The sequence below is a fragment of the Phocoena phocoena genome, chromosome 21, assembly GCF_963924675.1.
Source record: "Phocoena phocoena chromosome 21, mPhoPho1.1, whole genome shotgun sequence".
NCBI lineage: Eukaryota > Metazoa > Chordata > Mammalia > Artiodactyla > Phocoenidae > Phocoena > Phocoena phocoena.
Window position 1 is genome coordinate 5,186,760 of NC_089239.1, and position 26,662 is coordinate 5,213,421.

The following is a 26,662-nucleotide window of genomic DNA, read 5'->3' on the forward strand; positions in this document are numbered from 1 at the left end:
GATTCAGATTTTGCATTCTGAACACTAAAAATTACTATTATATCAATAGTATACAGGAATAAAACATTCAAATACTATACAGCCAAAAAGTTTGGACAAATGACCTTAAATATTCATTTTGACCTAGAAATTCTATGATCCAGTGAAACACTGATTTTCTATCAGTAGCTCCTTTTTATTGCCTCCCTCTTTATTTTAACACATTATTAATAGGACAGTCTGAGTGTATCAGTAAAATATTACCTCTTCAATATGGGCTAATCATCAATTTTTCATCCTAAAAGCCAGATATGACACATTTAAAATTCTAAAAGAGTAAAAACCTCAATCTATAATTCTATATCCAGCAAAACTATCCTTCAAAACATGAAGGAGGAATTAAGACATTCCCAGGTAACAATAGCTGAGGCCGTTTGTAGCTAGTAGAATTGCCCTATGAGAAATGCTAAAAAGAGTCCTTCAGGCTGAAATGAAAGGACGCTAGACAGTAACTCCAGAACACTAGTAAAGGGAAACTTACCACAATTCAAAAAATAATGGGAAAAATATCTGAAAGAGGTTTGACTTATAGATTATTAACCTGTTGCTTAAATTTTGGCCAAGTTTTTAGTGGGGAGTTCTAAAATTTTACAAGAAAAGAAACAAATATGATAATATTTAAAATAATCCTTTATATTAAAGGTCTCAATGTTTTAGAAAAAAAATTACAGGAAATACTGTATCAGATATACAAAGTCTCATTTTTCATCACCTTTACCGCTTCTTTTGCTTAGAATTTATAAATAAATGGATTCCGAATCTGTGTTTCTTTAAAGGTGTAGCTCTCTTTTGCTGTGCTCTTGTCTCTCTGTTGCGAGACACAAAATGCAGTAACCCTCCAGAGGGCAGCAGAGACTATAAGCATTAACCAAGAGCCCAGTCCTGGCAACGTGGGAGAGAAAGCTTGGAACTAAGAGAGTTACTCCACCTCTGAGCCCTTAGGACTAGACACACAGACTAATTTGTTTGGTCATAATGACCTCTGTCATGTTATATGAACAGTGAAATTTATATGATAACTTTTCATTACATCTGTCTGTCAATCTCTACATTTTTCCTATGAGTCAACAACGTACAAAAATCCAACTTTTAAGAAACTTTGATTTGGGAAAATTCATAACTAGCAAAACAAAGCATGTTACAAATCTAAGTAAATATTCTACAGTACAATTCTAAAATTCTCATATTCATTTTGTATAAAATAAAAGTACTTCTCCTTAAGGACCAATATAGCCTAGGTTTTGGAGCCTCTTGGGTTCTAAGCCGGTTGCCACCATTTATTAGTTGTGTAACTTTGGCATTTAATCTCTCTGTGTGATATTCTCCTGCCAGCAGTATCTTCCTCGTAGAATCTCCGTGAAGACAAACCATGCTGTGCATGCATATTATTTAGGTTCTGCTGAAGTAACCCTGCATAACAAACAACTCTCAAATCCCAGTGGCTCATAGAAACAAACATTTCTTTCCTGGTGAACTCTGGCTCCACCAGGCCAGATTGACTTGGGTTCAGATCTGTTCTCGTCTCTCATTCTGGACGCAAGCTGAAGGAGCAGGAATTACCTGGACTCTGTTCATCTCATGTGGATGACAGAACAACAAAAGGACAAGTAGAACTAGGTGATGCCTTCTGAAACTTCCAGTCGGAACTGGTATATATTGCATTGGTTAAAGCTAGCATATGACCAAGCCCAAAGTTAGTGAGATAGGGAAGTATATACTATCCCTGGGAGACCATGGCAAGACTGGTAAAGTTTTGTGAACAAATAGGACACTGAAATGGAGCAGGACCCTATGATCTTTCCCCCCACCCCCCATGTCCTCCTCCTGCCTTTTGTCTGTGAAAAACTTTACCCAAACAATAAGTTTAATCAGAGAAGTGAGAAAATGCAGAAGCAGAGAAAATCAGTCATACAGGATAAAACAATGATAGTTTAGTCAGTAAGTAAAGTCAAGGAGCTGTATTTAGTTCCTTCTCAAGGACTATAGATAATATTCTGAGCCATGTCCTGTGAGCTGCTTTGTAGATACTGAAACTCCCACCAGGTGGAAGAAGCTAACTACATGATGACCAGGCTGTAGCCATGACATACACTGCCACAATTCCGAGAATTGGTCTCAAAGGAATGTGAACAAACCGACCCTGGAACTGAAGATTAACTGCACCTATAACAATCGAGATGACACTGGTCAGAACACCGATGACCAATTTCAAGACGACTGTCGGAGCTGACTGTACCTCCCTCCACCTATAAAAGCTCTTGCCCACGATTGCCTGGGGTGGAGGTGGGGAGACGGCCTTTGGACAGGCGTCCACTCCACTCCCCCGCCCAGTTTCCAGCATGCAAAATAAAGGAATCTTTCCTTCCCACCAACCTTGCTTGCTTATTGGCTTTTGAGTGGCGAGCAGCCAGACCCCACTTTCAGTAACAACACTATAACCGTATGTAAAGTGTGTTACACACAGTTGAGTATACACACTCAAATATTTCCTATCATTGCTGCTCCCAGGACTCTCCGTCCACTTTCATCTAGTCCTTCACCAATCTGCTGGCTCAGCTCCACATACCATTTATGAAACTAACTATTGTAAAACTGGGGTGGACCTCATTATTAACCCGTTAACTTGGGTCTGTTTCCCCAAAGCAGAGTAGAAGAAGCGGAGTCCACGTCCTATTCTGCAGGCATCTTATACAGCATCCTTCTCTGATCTTTCCTCTCTTAAGCTTTCTTTGATCACCAGTGTTGAAAATAGATCTCTTTTCTCTTCTTCTACATCAGCATTAGCCCACTGAAATATGATGATAGCCACATATATGATATAACACTTTCTAGTAGTCCTGTTAAAAAGTATTCAAAAATGTTCAACAAAAATGTCTGAAGTATCATCATTTCAACATGCAATCAATATAAAAATCATTGAGATATTTAAAAAATTTTATTCATAATGTCTTCAAAATTCAGCATGTATTTTACATGATAGCACATCTTAATTTAAATTCTCCGTGTTTCAAGTGCTCAGTAGCTACGAAAGGCTACTGGCTGTATCGAAGAGTACAGCTCTACATCTTACCTTTCCTTTGTCATTTATCGTTGTGTGCCTGACTTTCTTCTTTCCATCAGAATGGATGTTTTCAATTTTGTCTCTCCCATGATACCTCTGATGTTTGTTTGGATGTTGATCTTAATCTAGGTCTGACCAGGCATTAAGAATAAATAAATACACACATAAATAAACCATTTAGAGTAAGAGCTAAAGACATAAAAACACTGAGGTACAGATTAAATAATTTACAGACTAAACACCTATCATGTTTGCAGGTATGTAATCCTACCTTGGGCTTCCTCAGATCATCCTAGATAAGATTTAGAGGATAGAGTATCTTAGCATGTAACACACATTCAAATGATTTGTTTTTCAGTCATTAATTTGATCAACCTATGAAGAGCAAAGTTCTCTCTCTCACCAGGTAGCTGAGGTTTACTGAAGCAATTCAACACACCTTACTTTTTATAGATACTGCTTAACTGAAATGACTGCAGGGATGTTATGTGCCTATAAATAAATCCATAAGAAGCAACCGTGCATGTAAGGCAGTAACTTGTGGGAAGAATCAGTGCAGTATCTATTGAGATTGGGTAGGAAATCAGGAAGACAGCTCATGATCTATAGGTTAGGATGTGCTAGGTATCAATGAAGAATTGTTGTCTATAGCCATTGGGTTTCAGGTCAAGGAGCCTGAAATCTTTCCTTCCATACTACTTTGCCTTTCCATGTTTTGTCAAAGGCTGGTTAATTATGTGTGATGGGTGCTATGGGACACAGAGGGGTATAATGGAAATATAACTTGTATATTTCCCATGTCTGTTTCCCAAGTTGGTATTTTGATATACATTTATCTCACGGGTGAGACATAGTATTTAATACTAGATACTGATGGGTAAAGTTAAGACTTTTATTTAATAAAACACATAAATCTTATAAACCAAAAGAATATCCCAGTCTTAGGATCTGTGTGAGTACAAGATGTAAACACACAGATTCCCACAGATACATGAAAAGATGTTCTTTGTAGAGATGAGCTGGTAGAGACCACCAGCTTTGTTCAGGCACTCTGTGTTTCAAAACTCACGCTTCTGAATGTGAAAAAGAATACATATATATATGTGTGTATATATATATATATATATATATATATATATATATGGCTGAATCACTTTGCTGTATAGCAGAAATTAACACAACTTTGTAAATCAACTATACTTCAAAAAAAAAAAAAACCCAACTATGTCTTCCATTTATTAGCTGTGGGTCCCTGCATAAGCAAGTTAAACTAAGTATCAGAATTTTTTAAATTGATATGATAATAGTAAGTCCTTCATTGGCAGGGTTAGCCTTGCATATACAAGCACTCAATATGTGTTAACTGTTGTTAACAATTTTAGGAAAGAGACAATATTTTTGGCCATTTTTTTCCTGCAAAATCTCTTCCTCTATACCTGAAACAGAGAATAAAATACCTACTGCAAAGGAACGCTGGACAAGATTCCCAAACATGTAGCTTTCTTCATACTGTTTTTGCCTTGCTTTCTAAAGCTTCTTTTTAAACTCACATATCCATGAAGAAATAAGGACCTAATAGGCACATTTCAATTAACTCTAAACATTTTGAAACTGGACATTATTATTCATCACCGATCTTCTAGTTTAAAAATTGGAAGAAGCAGAAAAACCCGATTGCTGTGGAAAATGACAGTCATCCCCTATTTGTTTTCTTTGTGTCTCATTTATGGCAGCAACTTCTGACTTCTACATCTTAGAACTGTTTCTCAATTATGCCAGAGTCATTATTTTGTTGGAATCTATCCATCATGTGAAAGATACAGATGACGATTGTATCCACATATACATCTCAAATGCATCTCAAATCATAAGGCACCGAGAAAGTTGGTCTTAGAAGGTAATTAAATGCTTTGTCCTCTGTGAATTGAATTAACAATCTAGTTCTGGAATCCAGTCTAGCTGATTGTTTCTATTTGCAGCCTGATACTTTGTTCTCGGACTTCGTGTAATAAAGGATAATTAAAGACATTTACACTTACTTTGCCAGTAAGAACATTGCTCTTGCTGTTAAGGAGTAATTCTAATCTAATGTGATTTATATTTGCATAATATCCTGTTGCAATATCAAAAAAAACACTTTGCTGCAAAACAGAGGAAGGTATTGCAATTGGGGTTTATAGAAGGGAAAGAAAGGTCATGAATAATCACTGTCAAATAGGACAATTAGCTTATCCAATCGGTTTGCTCCAACAAAATTAAGCCTATTTTCTCTTGGAGGTGGTTAAAACACAGTGTAGGCAACTCCGTCAAATACGTGCTCTATGGCATTATTCAAACACCCAACTGGCTTCTTAACTCAGTGTTCCTCTTTTCACCTGGTTGGGTGTAATCCCACTGGCAAACAGCATTTTAAAATTCAGTTTTGCTTTCTCTACCTCTTGTGAATCAAAAGTCAACCAAAACAAGTAGTAAAAATGCTATTTTTACCAAGGGAGGACAAGTTTCCACAGGAAAATGAAAGTGAAATTTATAATCATCATTCATTCAAATTGTAATTTTTGAAGACCTAAGTGCCCCAGTTTAAAACCATGTTAATGAACTTCGTGGTTCAATTATAATCATATGGATAATTCTAACTGACCTTAACCTTACAGCTGAAAAAGCATGTCTATTCACACAATTCTGTTTCCATGTTAAACATCTAGATGCAACCTGAGAGGCTGTAGGGTGAACTACCATCTCATTTTCCCCAGGACTGAAGGGTTTCTTGGGAGGCAGGGCTTACAACACCGAAACAAGAGCAAATTAGGATGGTTGGTACTCTATAATATAAAACTCAAATATCTTAGGATAGCTCAGAATTTAAATTGGAAATCTTCTGCAAAGTGAAGAAAGCCTGAGTCATTTATTATGTGTTCATATAGTTACACTTTATTTAGCACTTTCTGTAAAGCAACTATTGGCCTGGGCACCAGAGATTCAGATTCAGTTCTTGTCCCATATATATGGATGATAAGAGAGAAATAAACAAAAAAAAAATCAGAATAGAGGTATGTACAAGGCCCTAAGGGACACAGAGGAGAATGATGAGAACTTGTATATTTCTTTCTTTTTTTGCGGTATGCAGGCCTCTCAACTGCTGCGGCCTCTCCCGCTGCCGAGCACAGGCTCCGGACGCGCAGGCTCAGCGGCCATGGCTCACGGGCCCAGCCACTCCGCGGCATGTGGGATCTTCCTGGACCGGGGCACTACCCGTATCCCCTGCATCGGCAGGTGGACTCTCAACCACTGCGCCACCAGGGAAGCCCGAACTTGTATATTTCTGATGTCTATTTTCTAAGTTTGACTTTTGTTATTTATACCTGTTAAAGGGTCACATATTTTTAATACATAATTAAACTGAAAGTTTAGCAACTTAAAAAAATATTCTGAGTGCATAATCAACAAACTCAGCCACTAAGTCATGTGTGAAAATCAAATCATTCTTGAATAAATCAGTTTTGGGTTTAGCATATAATTAATCTTATTTCACAAACAACCTCAAGGTTTATGAATTTTACAGCATTTTTGACCAGCCTTATATACTAATAAAGGGGAAAATTCACCAAGAAGACACCAGTTCTAAGTGGAAATAGCAAAGAATTTCAAAATACGTGAAATAAAAATTGATAGAATTGAAAGGAAAAAATAGAGAAATTCACAATTATAGTTAGTAAATTCGATACTCTTCTCCCTGATAAAACAAATAGACAAAATTAAATACAGAGAAAATTGGAACAACACTATCAACGAGATTGACCTAAATGACACGGATAGATCAGTCTACATCTACCCAACAACAGAAGAATATACATCCTTTTTAAGTGCACATGGAAAATGCGCTAAGGTAAATAATATTCTAGGCTTTAAAACAATCCTCAATACATTTATAAGAATTGAAATCATTCGAAGCACAACAGAATTAAACTAGAAATCAATAGTAGAAAGACACCTGAAAAATACTCAAATATTTGAAAATAAAACAACACATTGGTAAATAACACATGTGTTAAAGAGGAACTCACAGACAATATTGGAAAATATCTTGATGGTATAAAAATAAAAACACGGTATTGTCCATATCAAAATCTGTGGGGGGGCTTCCCTGGTGGTGCAGTGGTTGAGAGTCCCCCTGTCAATGCAGGGGACACAGGTTCGTGCCCCGGTCCGGGAAGATCCCACATGCCACGGAGCGGCTGGGCCTGTGAGCCATGGCGCTGAGCCTGCGCGTTCGGAGCCTGTGCTCCACAACGGGAGAGGCCACAACAGTGAGAGGCCCATGTACTGCAAAAAATCCCCCCCAAAAAACCTAAAAACAGCAACAACAACAAAATCTGTGGGATACAGCTAAAGCAATGTGTAGAGGAAAATTTATATCTTTAAATGTTTCTATTAGAAAAAAAGAAACATTTCAAATCAATGATAAAATTTCTTACCGTAAGAAACAGGGGGCATGTGGAAAAGGGGAGGAGAATTAAAGACAAAGCAAACCGAAGAAAGGAAATAATAAAGATAAGAGCAGAGATCATTAAAATTGAAAACAGAAGAACAATAGGGAGAATCAAAGAAACCAAATCTGATACTTTGAAAAAAGCAGTACAATTAATGAAGCAGTGCTAATGGAATGCAGAATTGAGATAACCACTTTAGAAAACAGTTTGGCAAATTCTTTTCTTTTTTTTCTTTTTTTTTTAAACATAGGCCTAAATCTTCATAATCTTGGATTAGGTAATAATTTCTTAAATATGGCAATTTCTTATAAGCTAAATATTTAGTTATATTACCCAGCAATCTCACTCCTAGTTATATACTTGAGAAATAAAAACATATATTCACAGAAAAGCCATGCACAAATTTTTCTAATGGCTTCATTATCAAAATTGGAAATTAGCTAAATTTTCGTCAACTGGAGAACAGATAAACTTTGGTACATCTATAAAATGAAACACTAATTAAAAAACAAAAAAGAAACTAGTGACAGTAATTCAACATTGACAAGTCTCAAATGCACAATGCAATGTGAAAAAATCCAGGTTCAAGCTGCTATATGCTATATGATTCCATTTATATGACGTTCTGGAAATATCAAAACATTAGGGACTGAAAAGAGATCAGGGTTTGCCAGGAGCTGTGGCTGAGAGTAAGGAATTGGCTGCAAATGGACATGGGGATATTTTGGTGATGGAAATATGCTTATCTTGATCATGGGGGTGGTTATACAACTGTATGTGTTTATCAATATTCATAAACTTGTACACTGAAAAAGGTGCATTTTACTGCTGTGTAAATTATAGCTCAATAAACCTTACTTTAAAAAGAAAAAAGGATATATGGATAAAGAACATTTTATTTCTTTTATGCACAGTTCCAAGAGGGCCTTGTAATATAGAACACAGATACCTTCAAACTGGTAAAAATTAAATCATATACTTAAATTTCATGAAAATGTAGTCACGGATGATATTGTAAAGAAAATTCTCTTATGGGCAATGAAGCTGCATACATTTATTTTCATACTTCAGTAATTAATCCTCTTTATGTGGCTTTTATAAAAGTAGGAACTTGGCAAATGCAATTGTCAGATGCTCTATGTAAATACTGATTGACTCAATAAATGAATAAATGAGTTAATCAAACAATGAACAAATTAATTAAGATGAACATTCTGTAATCATGTACTCCAAGCTACATACGAGGGGTGTATGCTTCCTAAATGAACTCTATAATAACTCTTTGTGCAAATGAATAATTAAAACATGAAAAACAAAAACATCTGTTTTAAAAACAAAAGACCGTATTTGATAGGAATTTTTAAACTACTTGTATTACAGAATGTTTAAAGTTCAATTCATTGAGATTTCATCACATCCTAGGTTAGTTTTCAGAGTAATTATTGATGATTTTCTTTCTTTAAACCCCAATGCAGAGATTTCAAAATATAATACCTAACATTTATGCTCACCATGTGCCTGGCACTCATAAACGTTTTACGTATAGTACCTCGTTTATTTTTAACATCAACCCCATTACACAGATTTCTATTATTATACCCATTTTCCAGCTGGGGAATCTGATGCAGAGGAGGTTCAGAAACTTCTCCAAAGTCACAGAACTATTGTTCTGAGGAGGATCTGGGATTCAACCTTGGGAAGCCTGGGCTCGGTAATCAACAAATTATGATTAATTGTTACCTAGGTGCTTATAGACAGCAACATTCACTATACTCCTGCTTTATCATCTACACGGAGATTATTAGGTGCGTGGGTACGCGGGCCAAGACAGGCTGGCTTTGGATGGTGTGCAAAGCCTTCGGTGTGGCCATTCCCTCATTGTTCAAAGTCAGCTTTTATGACACCCTTTACCTCCATTTAGGAAATTTATGAGCAGCACTTGCACCCCATTGGTACTCTTCAGAGCTTCAGAAGAATAAAACCATATCTTTTATCAAATTCTGTGATTTTCCCCCTAATGCCTCCAAATTTTCACTCTCCAGAAGCTAATATCCATCCCCAACAATGACGGGTATCATCAGATGGTAAGAAAGAACATCTTCCTTTATCCCCTTTGCAGAATCAGGGTATCTTGTCATTTCCCCCGCAATACCGAGAGGGAACAATTCTTTCCTCCTTGGCACTGATCCTCAATCTTTCCTCCATTAAAGATTCTTCTTACAATATTTATCTTCTTTCTTTTTAGTCACTGCCTCTTACTGAGTACATTTCAACCTGACTCTGCCGCCCTTTACGACTATCTTCTACATTTTCTTCTTCTTTAGAGCCTAGTGATCTAACCCTCTACTGCCTCACTTCCTCCCTGAGCCCTTGCTATTGGGCTCTTCCTCTTCTTCCTCGTTGAAACCCCTCTCCTGTAGGTAAAATCCAACCACAATTTCCAGTTTTAATACTCCTACACTTTCTCCAGAAAGTGCCTTCATTCAACATCGTGGCTTCAACTATCAGGTTAATACTGTATTGTCTCCTCTGTTATTCCACCTCTCACCTTTCACTCAAGCCGAAATTCTGTCTTCCATGTGTCTCAAAGGACACACACTTGAAGATACCTGGACATCCATCTAATTAAATAAGATTATTTTATTTGAAACTAACCATATGCCCCTCCTTTCTTTCCAAATATCTGTTAAAGGCAAAATTTTTAAATCAGCATAACTTAGTTCCCTTCTTATCACCTAAATCCTTAGTCACTTAACCTTACTCATCGTTCCTTCACACTTTCCAAATGGACATCTCGGATCTTCCTCTCATACATGGATTATCATTCCGATATCTCTGTCCTCACTGTCTCCCCCATTCTAACCCCCAGTGCACTTTGTAATCATTGTAGTTGTTACATCGTTTTATTTCCAACAGGTTCTTCACAGTAAGAGACTATTGCATATTTGTCATCTACTGTACAAATCTCAACTCTTCATTTGTAACTGAAATCAATGCACCCACTCTACCTTTCTATAGTAAACGCCTTTGATTTTGGTCTGCCCAGCTGCCCTTACCCTAACTCGTGTAGGTTTTTTCAGTCCTAGTAACCGTTCCCTCCGTCCTATCCCTTGCCATAAGTGGGAACAAGGATCCAGGCTTAATCAATTGTGGTATCACACCCTTTCCTGCAAAACTATGACTGGATCAAGAAGGGTCACCTGACCGAGCTGAACCAATCAGAATCCCTCCGCAAGATGGATTACAGACCTGTGAGGGGGAAGCTGTCTCCTACGGGAATCTGACCTGGGAAACAACTGGCCATATTTCTTTCAAGGAAGATTGCACACTTCTGGGTGTATCCAAAGAGAGTAGACGAAACAGAACACAAATTAATGTTGTTTGAGCTTGTTGATCAAGACATAAATAGAGCCAGACCTACTCTTGGTCTTCTCAGTTACGTGAGCCAACACATTCATTTTAGATTCAACTTTTTATGTTGGGTTTCAGTCATTTGCAACTAAACGGGTCTGCTTATTACCCAATATCAATGTACCGAAGTTTGGTTTGTTACTGAAAAATGATGTATAGTGTCCAGAGATGAAGGTGAATCAGTGTCGTTTGGAGTTCACAGTCAATTTGGAAGAAGATTGCCCTATGTTAAGGTAAGATGTAAATGTTTATATTTGGCAAGTGCTTCAAGAGAAGTAAAGAGGGCTAACAAACTGCACAGAATGGAGTGAGTCGTTTTGACCAGGTAGGATGGGAAGGCTTGTGGGCATAGGAGCTGTTTTCCCCCATCTTATTATTTATTATTTTAATTTATTTATTTATATTTTAACATCTTTTTTGGAGTATAATTGCTTTACATTGTTGTGTTAGCTGCTGTTGTATAACAAAGTGAATCAGCTATATGTATACATATATCCCCATATCCCCTCCCTCTTGCGTCTCCCTCCCACCCTCCCTATCCCATCCCTCTAGGTGGTCACAAAGCACTGAGACGATCTCCCTGTGCTGTATAGCAGCTTCCCACTAGCTAGCTCTTTTACATTTGGTATATATGTATATACCATATGTATATATGTCCATGCCATTCTCTCACTTTGTCCCAGCTTAACCTTCCCCCTCCCCGTGTCCTTAAGTCCGTTCTCTACATCTGCATCTTTATTCCTGCCCCTGCCTCTAGGTTCTTCAGAACCATTATTTTTCTCAGATTCCATATATATGTGTTAGCATACAGTATTTGTTTTTCTCTTTCTGACTTACTTCATTCTGTATGACAGATTCTAGGTCCACCCACCTCACTACAAATAAGTCGTTAAGATGTGGCACATATATACAATGGAATTTTTTTTTTTTTAAGAAGGCACACTTCAAGGTAGTTTTCACAGGGACTGAAAATGTTTATCAGCATCCCACTTCTCCTTCACAACTGAGTGAAACATAAGAAGATTTGTTCCCCTGCATGAGAGACAGGATAGCATCATGGTCAAGAACATGGATTCTGGGGTCAGCCAACTGGGGTTCCAATTCCAGTTCCACTAGGCACCAGCTCTGTGACTTTGGGCAAATTACTTTACTTCTCTGTGCCTCAGGTTAAATGAGTGTGTGTGTCTACATCTACAATCATATCTATATCTGTATCTGTACAGTGTCTGGCACGTGGTAAATACTGTGTGTTCGCTATATATTTCAGAAGCAGAAGTGAAGTTTTGCAAGTTTAGTTAAGGTATTTTACACTTGATCTTAGCCAAAAGGCCGAGAAACAATAGTTAAGGTATTTTAGAGACTGCTTTTGAGTTACTGTAAATAAGTTTTTGAACATCATCAATGATCATAAATGAAACACAATGAATGACTCCTTACCCGGAAGCTAACCAAGCATTGGAGATAGAATTTCAATGTCCTATTTATGGTGGCAATTCACTTTTTTTTTTCCAGTTTTATTGAGATGTAATTGACATACAGCATTGTGTAAGTTTCAGTTGTAAAGCATAATAATTTGACTTACATACATGATGAAATAATTACCGCAGTAAATTTAATAAACATCCATCACCTCATATAGATACAAATTTAAAGAAATAGAAAAAGAATTTTCTTGTGATGAGAACTCTTGGGATTTTCTCTCTTTACTACTTTCATATATAACATACAGCAGTGTTAATTATAGTGATCATGTTGTATATTACATCCCTAGTATTTACTTATCTTAAAACTGGAAGTTTGTACATTTTGACCACCTTCATCCAATTCCCCCTCTCCCAAACCCCCGGGGCATAGGTGCTTTTTGAACTATATCTGGAAGGATGAGTAAGTTGTCAATACTACTCTTAAATTTGATCTCTAAACATATTGTTATTATTATTTTGCCTGCTCAAGTTCATTTTTTAAATCTTTTCCAATCTTGTTTGTTATCCTGAAATTATTTATATAAGGCCCCAGTTCATAGGTAGCTTTGTCTCCTTCCTGTTTGCCTTCCTACTAGCTTGTACCAGTTTTAGTTACTTCATGTGTACATACATCTTCTCCTAATTAGACCATAACCTCCTGAAAATATAAAGATCATGTTATCATCTCTTCAATAGCTACCATGTCCCCTAACACAGCTCTGGGCACAGAGTATTAGGAACCATAAAGTATTAGGAAACCATTAAGTTTGTGACAGTTTAAATGTCTGTATATGGTATAAGAACTTCATTACTCAGTGATCCTGAAAGTTTCCTGTTATTTTCAAGTAAAAAAAACCTGGTAGCTGGAAGAATGCCTTTCTCTTCCATGAAATTATTTCGAGCATGCAGAGGAAAATAGATTAAATTGTGTTTGACTGACAGGTCTAAATTGAGACTAATTTTTTTACCTGCTTTCACCTCTAAGCTTTCAACTGGCATCTTGGGATTAATGACATTAAGTAACTTAGTTACTGAGGAAGTAAAATGTTTGTGAAGAAGATGATAAAAAGAGACAGGAATAAAAACTGAAGGAGTATTCAGTTTAGATGATTAGATTGAGATAGCAAATGAAGTAATAAAGTATCCGTAAAAATATATGAGACCTTGGCAATTCTTTTGCTATAGAACAGTAAGACACCAAAGCCATTAAAACACAATAGTTCGAAGTCAAAGACTGAGCAGGTTGAAATTACTAAGAGCTTAGAGCTGCTTTGCTATGGGAGATATAACTGAAGGTCATATCTTTGAGATCAAATGTGTGGAAAATAGTTCTTCCCACAGAAAGGGTAACACCAATTAATGTGAGGCTAATCAATGTATAACAGTAATTTCACAAATAGAATTACTGTGTAAAGGTATAATGAGATAGAGCTACAGAAAAATTGTATCTTAGCACAGAGAAGACAGAGCCATCAGAGAAGAAAGGAAAACTCAGCAAGTATCTGGTTGGGTTTACATTAAGGTAGACCCAGGTTTTGTAGGGCCTAATATTAATTTGGGGGGCACTGTTTAAAACACAACACCATGATTGAGTAATTTGGTACAAAAGTGAATATTTATTTAGAATAAGAAAAGAGATCACAAATGTATATAATGGTACAAATATTACAAAATCCAGAAAAAATAACAGCTAATAATAGCCTGACACATCTCTTGAATTTTCTGCATTTTTTTTGCTGTGTATTATTTGATTGCCTTTTCATATGACAAAGATTTTCTTATAACATCCTTCTCTACAAACGGAATAGAAAGATAATTGGTTTTTCCTCTAGCACCATTGGTCAAAATATTTTTGCTATCAATTGTTTAGAGAAGCTTTTCTGCTTATTAACTCAGTGTTGGTCACGTCATATGAATTATTAGGTTGGTTGACAAATTTGGGAATCCTTCCCCCAAGTCTCTTTCATACAGGAACCATTACAAATGTAGTTGCTGTTTGCAATACTGCTACAGATTTAAGCCTTACAAACGAGAATTTGGATAAATTCTGTCTTGCACAAATTCCATCAAAAAGAAAAACAATCCGTGATGCTTTTATAATTGTATATGCTGCCTACGACTATATTATTGACACGAGGCAACTCTTTTAACTAGATGTTGTGAAAGAGAATTCTCTGCTTGTAATTTTTTACAGGACATGATTAGAAACAAAACTTCCCACAGGATACCTTGTATTTCTTACATTTCACACGTCCTTCTCTTTTACTGTCTCCATGCTTCCCATGGTGGACACTTTCAGATTTTGATACCAACATTCATATCATGATACAAGCTATGACCACAGATGGCCAACGATAACTATACCCAGAAGTGACTAGGGACCAAAAAGATATGTCCCACTAAACCCAAATGAAACGTATCCTCAAGTCAACTGTGACAAGCCCGATCCTCAAAATGCCACTTCAGTGCAACCCAACAGACACCAGGGAAGGTGAGAAGTGGATCAATCTCAATAGATTACAGTTACGTCAGGTTTGCAAATTTTACAAAACTATATAACTATGTAAACAAATTGTTAAGACACCTCCCAAAGCTAGACAAGCAAGGATTCCTGAAGCTTAATGGTTAAAAATTCATCTATTTAGAAAAAAACACTATTTAGGAAAAAAAACCGCTATCGAGCGTTCTCCTTTTAGGAAATTTTTTTTTTTAATCTCCATTTTTCAATTGTGAAATTTAGCTCGTAAACAGGAAAGTGCATGTATTAGTCCCCTAGGGCTTCTGTAACAAAATACCATAGATTAAGTTGCGTAAACAGAAGAAATTTCTTTTCTCACAGCTCTGGAGGCCGGAAGTCCAAGGTTAAGGTGCCAGCTGAGGCCTCTCTCCTTGGCTTGCAGATGACAGCCTTCTTGCTGTGCCCTCACGTGGCCTTTTCTCTGTGAGCGTGCATCCCTGTGGTCTTGTCCTCTTCTTATAAGGAAGGACACCAGTCCTCTTGAATTAAGGTCCTACCCTTATGACCTCATTTAAACTTAACTACCTCTTTAAAGGCCCTATCTCCAAATACAGTCACGTTGGGTGTTAGGGTTTGAACGTATGAACTTGGGGACCGCAAAATTCAGTCCATAATTATGCAGAAAATATATATGTGCAATTGAATAAGTAATCATAAAGCAAAGATATCTATAACCACCACCCAGCTCAAGAAATAGAACATCATTAGCCCCAAAACACACTTTTTTCACACACATAGCCCATGAGTTATTCTTTGATCATAATATTCTTCCTCACATCAGAGGTAAGCACTCTTCTGACTTCTGTGATAGTTATTTTCATTATACTTTTACCACCTATATATGCAGCTTTATACAATATACGTATAGTTTGGTCTACTTTGAAATTTGCAGAGTGGAGTTCGTCTCATATGTATTGTTTTGGGTCTTGCTTTTTTTGTGCAACATTTTATTTGTGAGATTCATTGTAATGCATTCAGTTTGCTCATTTTCCTTAAAGGGAACGAGATTAAATATAGGGTAAATATAGGGCTTGAGGGTAATGTGGTGTCTGTCACGGTTCTCTTAATTCTGCCACTGCACTGTGAAAACAGTATAGACAATATACAGATGAATGAACATGGCTGTGCTCTAATAAATCTTTATTTGCAAAAATAAGCAGCAAGCATGCAGGCCATAGTTTTCTTATTTCTGATCTATAGCATCTTCTATGCCTCAGACCTCGTTTCTATTTTCCATGATCAATCTCAAAAAAAGTTAATATTAATAGTATTTAAAATAAATTAACTTTAACTTGGTTGAGTCTCTGGGCATAGATTTTCCAGAGTAGCAGTAGTTTTCTTTCAGCAAATTGAAATTATCGTTTCATTATCTCCTGACTTCCATTATTGCTGTTGAGAAGGCGGTGATAAATCTCACTTTTTTTTTTTGGCGGTACGCGGGCCTCTCACTGTTGTGGCCTCTCCCGTTGCGGAGCACAGGCTCCGGACGCGCAGGCTCAGCGGTCATGGCTCACGGGCCCAGCCTCTCCACGGCATGTGGGATCCTCCCGGACCGGGGCACGAACCCGTGTCCCCTGCATCGGCAGGTGGACTCTCAACCACTGCGCCACCAGGGAAGCCCCTCACTCTTCTCTTTTGAAGATGATCTTTCACTTCTTTGGCTGTGATTAAGATTTTCTCTTTGTCTTTAAAGTTTTGAACTTTTATTGTAATGTCTTTAGATGTGAACATTAAAAAAAATAGTTGTTTCTGGAGATTCATTGGAATTCTTGAGTGTCTTTTATCGTGTCTGGAAATTTCTCAGTCATCATCTTCACATCTTTGCCTCTGACCTTCTCTCTCCCTTCCTTCATGAACTCCAATTAAATACATATTATGTTTTCTCATTTTATCTTTCATATCTCATCTTCTGTGTGCTCATCTTTTCATTTCTCTAATATGATTTCCATACAATTTCCTCTGACTTATTTTCTAAGTCACTTATTCGTTCTTCATTACGTTCTATTTGCTCTTAAATCCATCTATTAAGTTATTATATTTCAAAATGGTAATCTAATCTCCATTTTTAGAATTTCTATTTGGCACTTTTTCTAAAATGCTGGATTACTTTTTGTAGTTTCCATCTTTGTAGGTACAGCAAGTTCATCTTTTTTTCATAGTATAATCTATTTCTATAATCAATGTTTTATAAGTTATGTCTGATAATTCTATTAGAAGTGTTTGTAGATCTGTTTACATATTTGTTTTTAATGCATCTTGCACATGTTTTTTTTTTTCCTTATGTGCTTAGTTGTATTGTCTTTGAAAATTTATTTATGAGTGTTCTTTGAAGCCTAAGATAAAGGATAAATGTCCATTTCTATAAAGGGTGCCTCAGGGAACTATTCTCAATCATTTTAAATTAAACTCATGAGCCAAAGGTTTTTTGTGTGTATGTTTTTGGTCTTTTTTGTTTGTGTGTTTGTTTGTTTTGTTTTGGTTACTCAGGTGACATGAATTTGACCTCAAATCTACAGAAGGGTCAGCTTCTGTTTATGGCTTCAGGGACAGTATTATCCATCTCTTACTTGGAATAAAGGCAACTTTCCTAAAAATGCCATGGAATTTGATGGCGAAGGTGGGTTTCTTTTAGCTTATCCTTAACTTGAGAGTGTGCTTCTCTGTGGTCCCAGCAGAATACGTGAAGGTCACCTCTTAGACTCCCTAGCTAGACTTCCTGGGCTTTGGTTTTCTTCCCAGGGGTTGTAAGGTGATCTAGCAAAACGTTCAAATGTGCTTGTGTAGACAAATGTTTCCACAGCAAAAATGGCTTCTGTCTTTTCTTGCTTCTTCAGATTCCTTCTTTCCCTTTGATTATACCCTGACATTCCTTTCTACCTGCCACATCGTCAATAATTTTAAGACTTAAAAAATGTTGTTAATCCATCATTTAGTTATTTCTTAGTGGGAAAGTTAGTCCAAACGATCTAGACCACATTGATAGAAGGGAGAGTTTGAAAAATCTTCGGTGCGTCTCTTGGTATTTTCCCCCCTACGTTGTATTTAGGAGGTTTAGTAGACATAAGCCTTGAATGTTTTCCCCAGTGCTCAATTAGTAACCTATTGTGAATTGAGCCTGCAAACGCTTAAACTGGAAAGTTATCTATTAGAGATTGGGTTCTACTTTCAAAGCTCCGTACCTGACACTAAAACACAGGGAGATTCTATATTATTTGTGTTGTTATTTCTGACCTGCGGCACTGAGCTGGAGGTGACGATAATGGTGAGAGTAGGCAGGGTTCTGCAGACATTGGTAAACTGCTGCAGTCACATGTGTCATCACATGACCCTGCTTCCTATACTGTATGCAACACAAGTCCACTGGAGAGGCAGTTCTGGTCTGAGTTCCCGAGAAAGGACACCTGCTGTGGTCTGATTCCAAATTCTGAGATGTAGCTGTCATTCTCCTCTAAGGGGAACACAATAGGCCACCCCAAAAGGTCCCACTTTGACATGTGGATTATTTTGAGCTCAAGGCAATTAAAACCCAGCAAACTCAGGAAAAACTTTTACCTCTCCCTTAATACCTGTAAGAATTTAGGTAGGGGGCCCGTACCAGGAAAAGAGCTGTTATCAGAGATAATATTTTTTTGTTGCAATACAAAATATGTATTATTTTGTTTAGTTTTGGGGAGTTTTTTTTTGTTTTATTCCGTTTTTTTTAATCTAAAAGACTTAGCTGCATGCCTAAGTTCTCATCTTCCTGTGAAGCGCCCTCCTGCCTTTTGAGGCCCAGACCTCATCCCGTTCCACGGGATGGGTGATAAGGGTAGCAGATAAGCCTCAAACTGCCAGACTTGCCCTTGGGTCTTACATTTTGATGGGACTCCATATGTGCAAAATTCAATTTGTCTTTCTCTTGTTCATCTGTCTTACGTCAGTTTAATTATTATTAGACCAGGCAAAGGATCTAGAAGACAGAAGGGAAGAAGGAAAAATTTTCCACCCTGTCCCTCTCAGCCCAAAGAGTAACTGGCTGCACTACTTACCGAGAAAAGAGCAAAGAGCCCAGCCTTTTCCACTAGCTTATAGGGAAAAATACAGGAACATTAATGTTTTATTTGCATAAGTTACAGTGATTCAAGTGAGCTGCCTCTCAGTACAGAAAAACCCACTGCCCTATTATATCCCACTGCTCCCTTTGTGCTGAGGAGGGCCCAGGACCTCTTTCTGGCTTCTCATCAAGCCGCCGGGACATGCCTCACAGGCAGTGGCCTGGCCCACATTGGATGCCTGCCCCACTGGGTACCCCCAGCCTTTGCTTGAATCCACTACTGCTAGAGTCTCTCTGACCTCGCATGATAAGTACTGTTCTAGGCTCTCCTGCTTTGTCCCAGGGACACAAGAGACCCCGACAAGAATTTCTCATTGCATAACTAAGATCAGGCTGTAAGTTCTGACAAGACATTATGGAAATTTCAGGTACAGTAAGTCCACAGCATACAAACCTTCAAGTTGTGAGCTTTCAAAGATGCACACGTACATTCCATCAGCTGCAGGCGTGAGGGAAATGGCAGCTTGCCCTCCGTCTCCTATTGCTGACGACCCTTCAGCTCTGCCATCTCCCACCTGCTCTCCCTCCTCCAGTCAGTAACTCTTCTTGCCTGTCCAGTCGATGCCAGCCCCTGTGTGCCAGCTGTTGTACTGGACTACTGTGCTTTGCAAGGTACTGTACTGGAAGATTAAACATGTTTTCTTTACTTTTTGCTTGTTTTTTATGTATTATTTGCATGAAAAGTATTATAAACCCATTACAGTACACACCATATAGCCGATTGCGTCAGTTGGGTACCGAGGCTAACTTTGTTGGACTTATGAACAAATTGGCCTTACGAACGCACTCTCGGAACGGAACTTGTGCGTATGTCAGGGACTTACTGTATATAAGAAGGAAAGTGTAACAAAGGAAAATTAAAAATACTTCTGGGTCTCTGAGACCACAGTTTCAGACTCATTCTCAAGGACTCCAACATTGTACCTGTGTCTCTCTGTGTAGGTGGTCAGTTTACAACTTTCTATAAAGCCCCCATGGCTCTTCTACATTCTTCAAGTCAGCGCCTCCCTCCTGGTCATTGTGTCTGTTCTGGGATCCATGCCTTCACCATGACTCGCACGTTTGCAGGATTTCCTACTCACCCCAGAGGGACACGTTAATCAGAAAAATTTCTAATAACACCAGCAGCACATTCCAAACTGAATATCAAGAACCTACGTAAGTATCCATTTTGTAGGTACTTTACGGTATGTCAAGCAGTGTGAGGTGAAGACTTTACCTGCCTGTCCTTGCTGCAGACTCTGAATCGTTTCTAGGTCTCCCCAAAAAACCTGCACATCTCCACAAGGATGAGAAATAAGTCGTACTCTAAATCTATACTTGGAAATAAAACGTTTTTTCCTAAGGCAGCTTTTTTTTTTTTTTTTTTTTTTAACTATAGATTGCAACCGTAGGGGAAGAAAAATAATCTTTCCTCTACGCTGTTAGGTTTTGTTTTGGGACCTGTGAATTAAACTGACAAGAGACATATTAACGGGAGAAATGATTTATTTCCTATGCATACAGGGTTCCTCAGAAAAGAAATGAAAACCCTAAAGAGGCAGTTAAACCTGGGGAGATATATATATATATATATATAATTTTAACAAAGGGTGATAAAATGTGGACAAGAGTCTAGACAAAGGAAAAGGGGGGTTGGGTAAATTGTGGGCAAGGGACTAGGAAATGTAAGATAAATAAGGTAAATAAGAGTTGTTTAGTAAGGTTTGCTGTGCATTCTCAGTTGATAAGAATTGTCTCTGGTGACAGAGAGGACAGGAGGACACATTTACCAATGGAACTTTCCAAGTTTCCTTTACAAAAGGGAAACTTTTGCCCTGCTTTTAGGCAGAAGGCTTAAGACTGGGAGCTCCTCCTGTGTTTTCTGTTACTTAACGGCCTTCACCTCATAACAATCCTTATGCAATTAATTCTTTGCCAAAAGAATCTTTTGGCAAGCCGCAGATTGTACGGTGGCGTATTCTGATATCCTTCACAACCCAGTGGAATTCTTGAAGTCAATATAATGGATCACTGCAGGCATTTAAAAAATGGAAATAGAAATGATCAACGCCTTGGGTTTGATAAGTGAATTTGTTCTGTGAAACAGGCACGTATATGTGTACTCGGCCACATGTAAAACGTGAAATATATTTCTCAGAGAGCGTCTGTTAAAAAGTTTGAGAAACGTTGATTTCATGAAACAACTCATCTAAATATGTAACTTTAGCTGCAACAAAGGGGGACCCTTCAGACTGTTATTCTTTACAGAAATTTAGCTTCTTTGAGCCCTGGTTTCGCAGGCATCCATCTCTGCAGCCACTTTGCATCACATTTGCATTACTAAATGTACCCAAATGATTTTCCAAAAGAAAGGGACTCCCGAAGGAGTACTAGTCTCTACTTCTGGAGAAAAAACATTGCATCCCACTTTAAATGCCTTTTTTTCCTCCTCCAGCTTCTATCTATCAACATTTGCAAAAACGTCTTAGCTGAATTTCAATCAGAGAACACTAAGCACATTATTTTACCTTGCTCTTTTTTCACACATCTTTTCATGGATTTATAGCTTGATCCCCAATGAAAATAAACTCCTTGAGAATAGATACCCAATGTTGATTTGAATTTCCCATTAAAAAGGTACTTAATAAATAAACTTTATTAGGACCATGATGTGATAGTGGAGTCCAAGAATTAAAACGCAGGTTAGCATCACTGAAAAGTGAATGAGATGAACATGTGAGCCAGTTCAGCTAAAATGCTGCAGTAGCAGGGGTCCATCCCTAGTCAGTCTGTCCAAGTAGTGTTTGGTGCCATCCGGTGGCTGTGGCTGCTCCATTTTAAAAATCACCAGAGCCAGTTCTGGGTCTTAGGACTGACTGGAGATCAATTTCCAGGCTCATAACAGGGATTTGAGGGATCTCCACGTCAGCTGATACACACTTCATTGACTGCTTCCATGACAAGTTGCAAGGGGAGAAAACTAGGAGTACTCAGACTCAACATCCACCTCCTGGCTTCTAAGCTGGGGTTTTCACCTTTTCCCTAACTGGCCCACCATCTCCATCCTGGACACCTGTGTTGAAGAATAGAGGCCAGAGGGACAAAGGAGGTACCATTAAATTTTATTTCTTATTAGAGAGGAGTTTTACAATATATGTTGACAAATTTTTAAAAAATACAAACTTGGTAAGGAGAGACTTTATTCAGAAAGATCGCAGGGGGAAGAGAAGGGAAAGAGAAGAATGCAGTAGAGAGAGAGAGAGATCACAGCAATAGGAAGAGGGTTGTGACATCAGATCTACAAGCATCTCAAGGACCAGGCAAAAAGGGCTTTCTTTTAGAGAGAGGAGTAAACAAAGTTAGAAAGAATGGGATGAAAGTGTGGCATGATGGAATAGTAGATGAGAGAAGGTTTCACCCTGAGGCCAGCCTATTTCCTGGGAAGGGTCTTAAAGAAGGGCTGTGTGCGCTCTCGGCTGAGGTGAGCCAAGTTTCAGGGGGCTGCGGGAAGGAGAGAATCTTAATCAGCATTTGGTTTATAAGCATCTTGTGCTTACTGATCAGTGAGAGCAGCAGTTCAGCTCATCACTTATGAGGCCAAGAATAGGACTTTGGAGGGTCCGAGTCTGACCTTGTCATAGGTAAACAGGGGGCAGCCAGGAGTCATCAGCAAGTTATGTGGGGAATGATGGTTCTTAGCAATAAGTCGCCTCAGGCACATGATAAAGGGTGAGGGGGTTTCTGAATCTTTACTCTTCTCCAGGAGAACAGGTGAAATTCAGCATTGCTGATGTCGAATGATTGATACTCAGGCAAAGGAAGAATAGGCTCCCTGATCAGAGCCCTAGAGGGGGAGGGGGTCTGAGTAGAGATGGGGTCAAGGGGAGGCCTCGGGACCCTGGAGGACCTGGTGTGACGCTGCTACCACCACTTTCTGTTGACGGTAGCTTTCCATATTGGTTTTCATCATTGAGAATCTCTCTTGGGGAAATAGAAATGATGTCTACGTGTTCCTGTCTGCTTTCTCCCAACTATCAAACGAAGACCAGAGGATTTGTTAGTAGCGATAACATAACCCTGTCCTGGGACAGAGATGGCTTCAAAGGGAGTCTCAAGCAAGAGAATTTGTAGAAGACACCAATATAAGGTGATTTATTTAATCATTATAATATTGTAAGATTATCTTACAAATTATCTGTTGTCATAATTAAGAGACTAGGCAATAACAAATTCCCTAAATCACATTCTGAGGAATTACATAAATTGCTTGGGGGAAACATGCACCATGGGGTAAGGAAGATAAGAAAAGCATTGGCTAAGAACATCATTTTTTTTTTAAATGCAGAACTGAATCATTTATAAGTATTTCTTTCTAAATTGACAGGATTTGTGGGAAAAAATCTTTGAGGGGAAATTTCTTGGCATTTTCATACATATGTTACCTGAACTACCAAAAGCTATGAAACCAATCTGTCAAAATTTAAGAAAGCTTTTGCATCTAGGATTGCAGAAATACTGACTTTTGATTTTCCTTCTTTATTTTTATCCTGCTTGCCTTTGCTTCCGTTCTCTCTTAGGCTGATATACAAACAAAGCTCTTGGAATTTATTAATTTTTCTTTTTGCCGTAAAAATAGAGAGCTTCGTGTTTATTAGTAACGAGATTTTTAACTCATGACAGAAAGAAGGTCAGTAAGGAATCAAAGAGGATAATTCCAAGAGCTCATGTCTGTTTATGAGTCAGTCAAAGCAAATTGAGAAAATTAATAGAAAAAGGAGGGCCTGAACTTATATGAAAATGAGAAGTTAAATCCTGAATTAATGAAAATGATCTGAGGTAATGTGAGAGACTCATTTCTATCCCCCAAATATTGTGTACATGTGTGGGGCAGATGGAAAGTTTTATCTATAAGTAAAACAACCTGTTATGATATAAATAAATAGAGTCATACGAGGTACAACAAGGAGAGCACACAGACAGTTTAGGGTGAGGTCTGAAGATCAGGGGAAATCTTTGGGTTGATTGATTTCTTGAGGTCAGAGTGAAAGCAAAATTCTGAGCAAAGAAGAAAATACTGTGCTAATCACAAGATATTCATTGGTTATAGTTGTCAAACTACAGGAGATGGTCATTCAGACTCTCAGGGATTATAATCTATACCGCCTTGAAATTTAAGGATTAAAACCAAGATCCAGGATCCATTTCAATATGTACATCGCTCTTCTAGACGTGTTTTTCATCAACTGGTACAAAGGCAGGGTGAGTTGGTGGTCAGAAAGTCATCCACCATCTAAAGCAACTTACAAGCTCTATTGGCCTGGTATTGTTACGATTGAAACATACATTATTTTACTCGTTACTTTATGTAGCACACCTATAAGGTTAAGTAGTAACATCTGATGTCATAGTAAGATGCACTGCCCACTATGGGTCACCCATCACAGTCAACGGAATAGAAAGCCTAGAGAGGAACAAACCCTGACATTAGTGTTGGCGACCGGTAAAAGGATTCCCCTGATATGTCAGCATCTTTGAGGAATTTCTAGATAGAGTGCTGATGGGAGAAAATTGAGGTTGCTCAAGAAAGATTGACTTCCAGCAACCTCTCTGAATAAAAATAACTGTCAGTAGGAAACACAGAGCAGTTCTTGAGAAAATCCCCCTTAAACCTTTTGATTTAAGGAGCCTCAGGGCAGGGGTGACGACTGGCTCTCAGAGCACTGGGGAAAGTGTTTGCTAGGTATTTATTTCTTCAAACCCAGGTGCAGTACATGGAAACTATGCTTCACTGGGAGGCTAAAGCAAACAAAACAGCCAGATATTGGAAGCTTAACCCTGTCTGTGCAGGGAGCAGCCTGGGAAGCTCTGGTTTTAAACACCAGAGACCGATGCCAAATGATTTCAGCAAAATGTAAAATTAGGATATTAGGTCTCTCAGAGAATCACTGGGATGCTGAGGAACTGGGATTATTAAACAGTCAGGAAACAGATTGTAAAACTGGACATGGCAGTTTGTAGCGTGGCCACCAACAGCTGTGGGCACCCAAGGCCAGGGTCAGTTCTGTTCCTTCCGAGCCTTCTCGAAAGAGTGATTTGCTATTTGCTTAACTACCCCAAAGGATTTATCACAGTCCTGACTTCTTTGCATCTTTGGTTAATGGTTCAAGAACCCAGGCAAGTACACCTCATTGTCTAAGTCTATGCCGGGGGGAAAAAAAAATCTAACCAAATAGACATTCTGTTGTTTTGCTGAACCAGCTATCATGCGAGAGAAACAAAATTTCAGATATACTCTTATTGAACAAGTCATCAATTAAACAAAATCTGGTCAATAAGAAATCCATGGCATAAAAGACTGGTGGTGAGAGTCACAACTAGTTAGACATAGCTTTAAATATAAATATAAATAGATAAATATATATATATATTTAAATCGCGCAGCAATATGGAAGGTAAACATAAGAATAATTCTTCACATATAACAAATACAATGTAAATAATTAATAATAATAGTAACTAAAGCCCTAATTTATGGGAAAAAATTGGAAAGTTAGTGAAGTGAAAGTAAAAGTATGATCATGTCTTCATGTAATATAGATTTTTATATAACATTTATATAATGAAGCATTGGTTTAATTATTGCTATGATAACTAGAGACATAGATTAATTTTTTATTTTAAAAAACTAGTAATAAAATAGTAACAAGATACATATCTTTCAAATTTATAGAGAAAATATTGAATATAATATAGATCATAAAGTAAAAGATAGAACAACAAGAATAAGATGCAGAAAAAAAGCAAAGTGAGATTGGAACAAAATGCATTCATTTTGACAATAAGAGAGAGTTAATATGACCTAATATACTTTTTTATTTAAAGCTTAAGTCTTTTAACTTGAGAAAATATACTGGACATTTAGCTGCATTCCTAATAGTCATTCATCATACCTTTCCTAACAGAACCCAGATATTTTTAAGATATCCACATTATTCCCCCCACTCCTCAAGATAATCCTGAAAAATTTAAGCTAATCAGTGTGTAGAATTGTCCTCCAGACTGTTAGTCCACATATGGGCACAAAGTCTAAGTTGACTCTGTCCCACTGAAGGGAAGAAATTACAGTCTATGCTATAGGCCATCTTGAAACTATTAGGAGAACAAGATTTAGGATTTAGGAGTCACTGCTGAGATGGTATCATGGGGAGATGGAAGGTCGTGGGTCCTTGGTGACATAATTGAGCCACTGATAACACCACCTAGGTTTCCAAATAGGTGAGATACTACATTTTTATATCCTGAAAGCCAGAGATTTCTGTTACTTTGAGCCTAGAACAGAACTCAAACTATAAGCCTGGTTTTCTCTTTACAGTCAAAAATCAAACTCTAACTATATGCTAGCTACAAAGCATACATATTCATAACAGGGGCTTGGTTAAAAAATTGTGGGACATAGATGTAGCTATTAACAACATAGACTTCATATGGAAGAAATATCACGGTATGTGATGGGCAATGTAAAGAACAATGTGTGTGTTTTGATAACATTTCTGTGAAAATTATATATATAATCCATTTTCTTATATATTTAGAGAATTTCTGGAA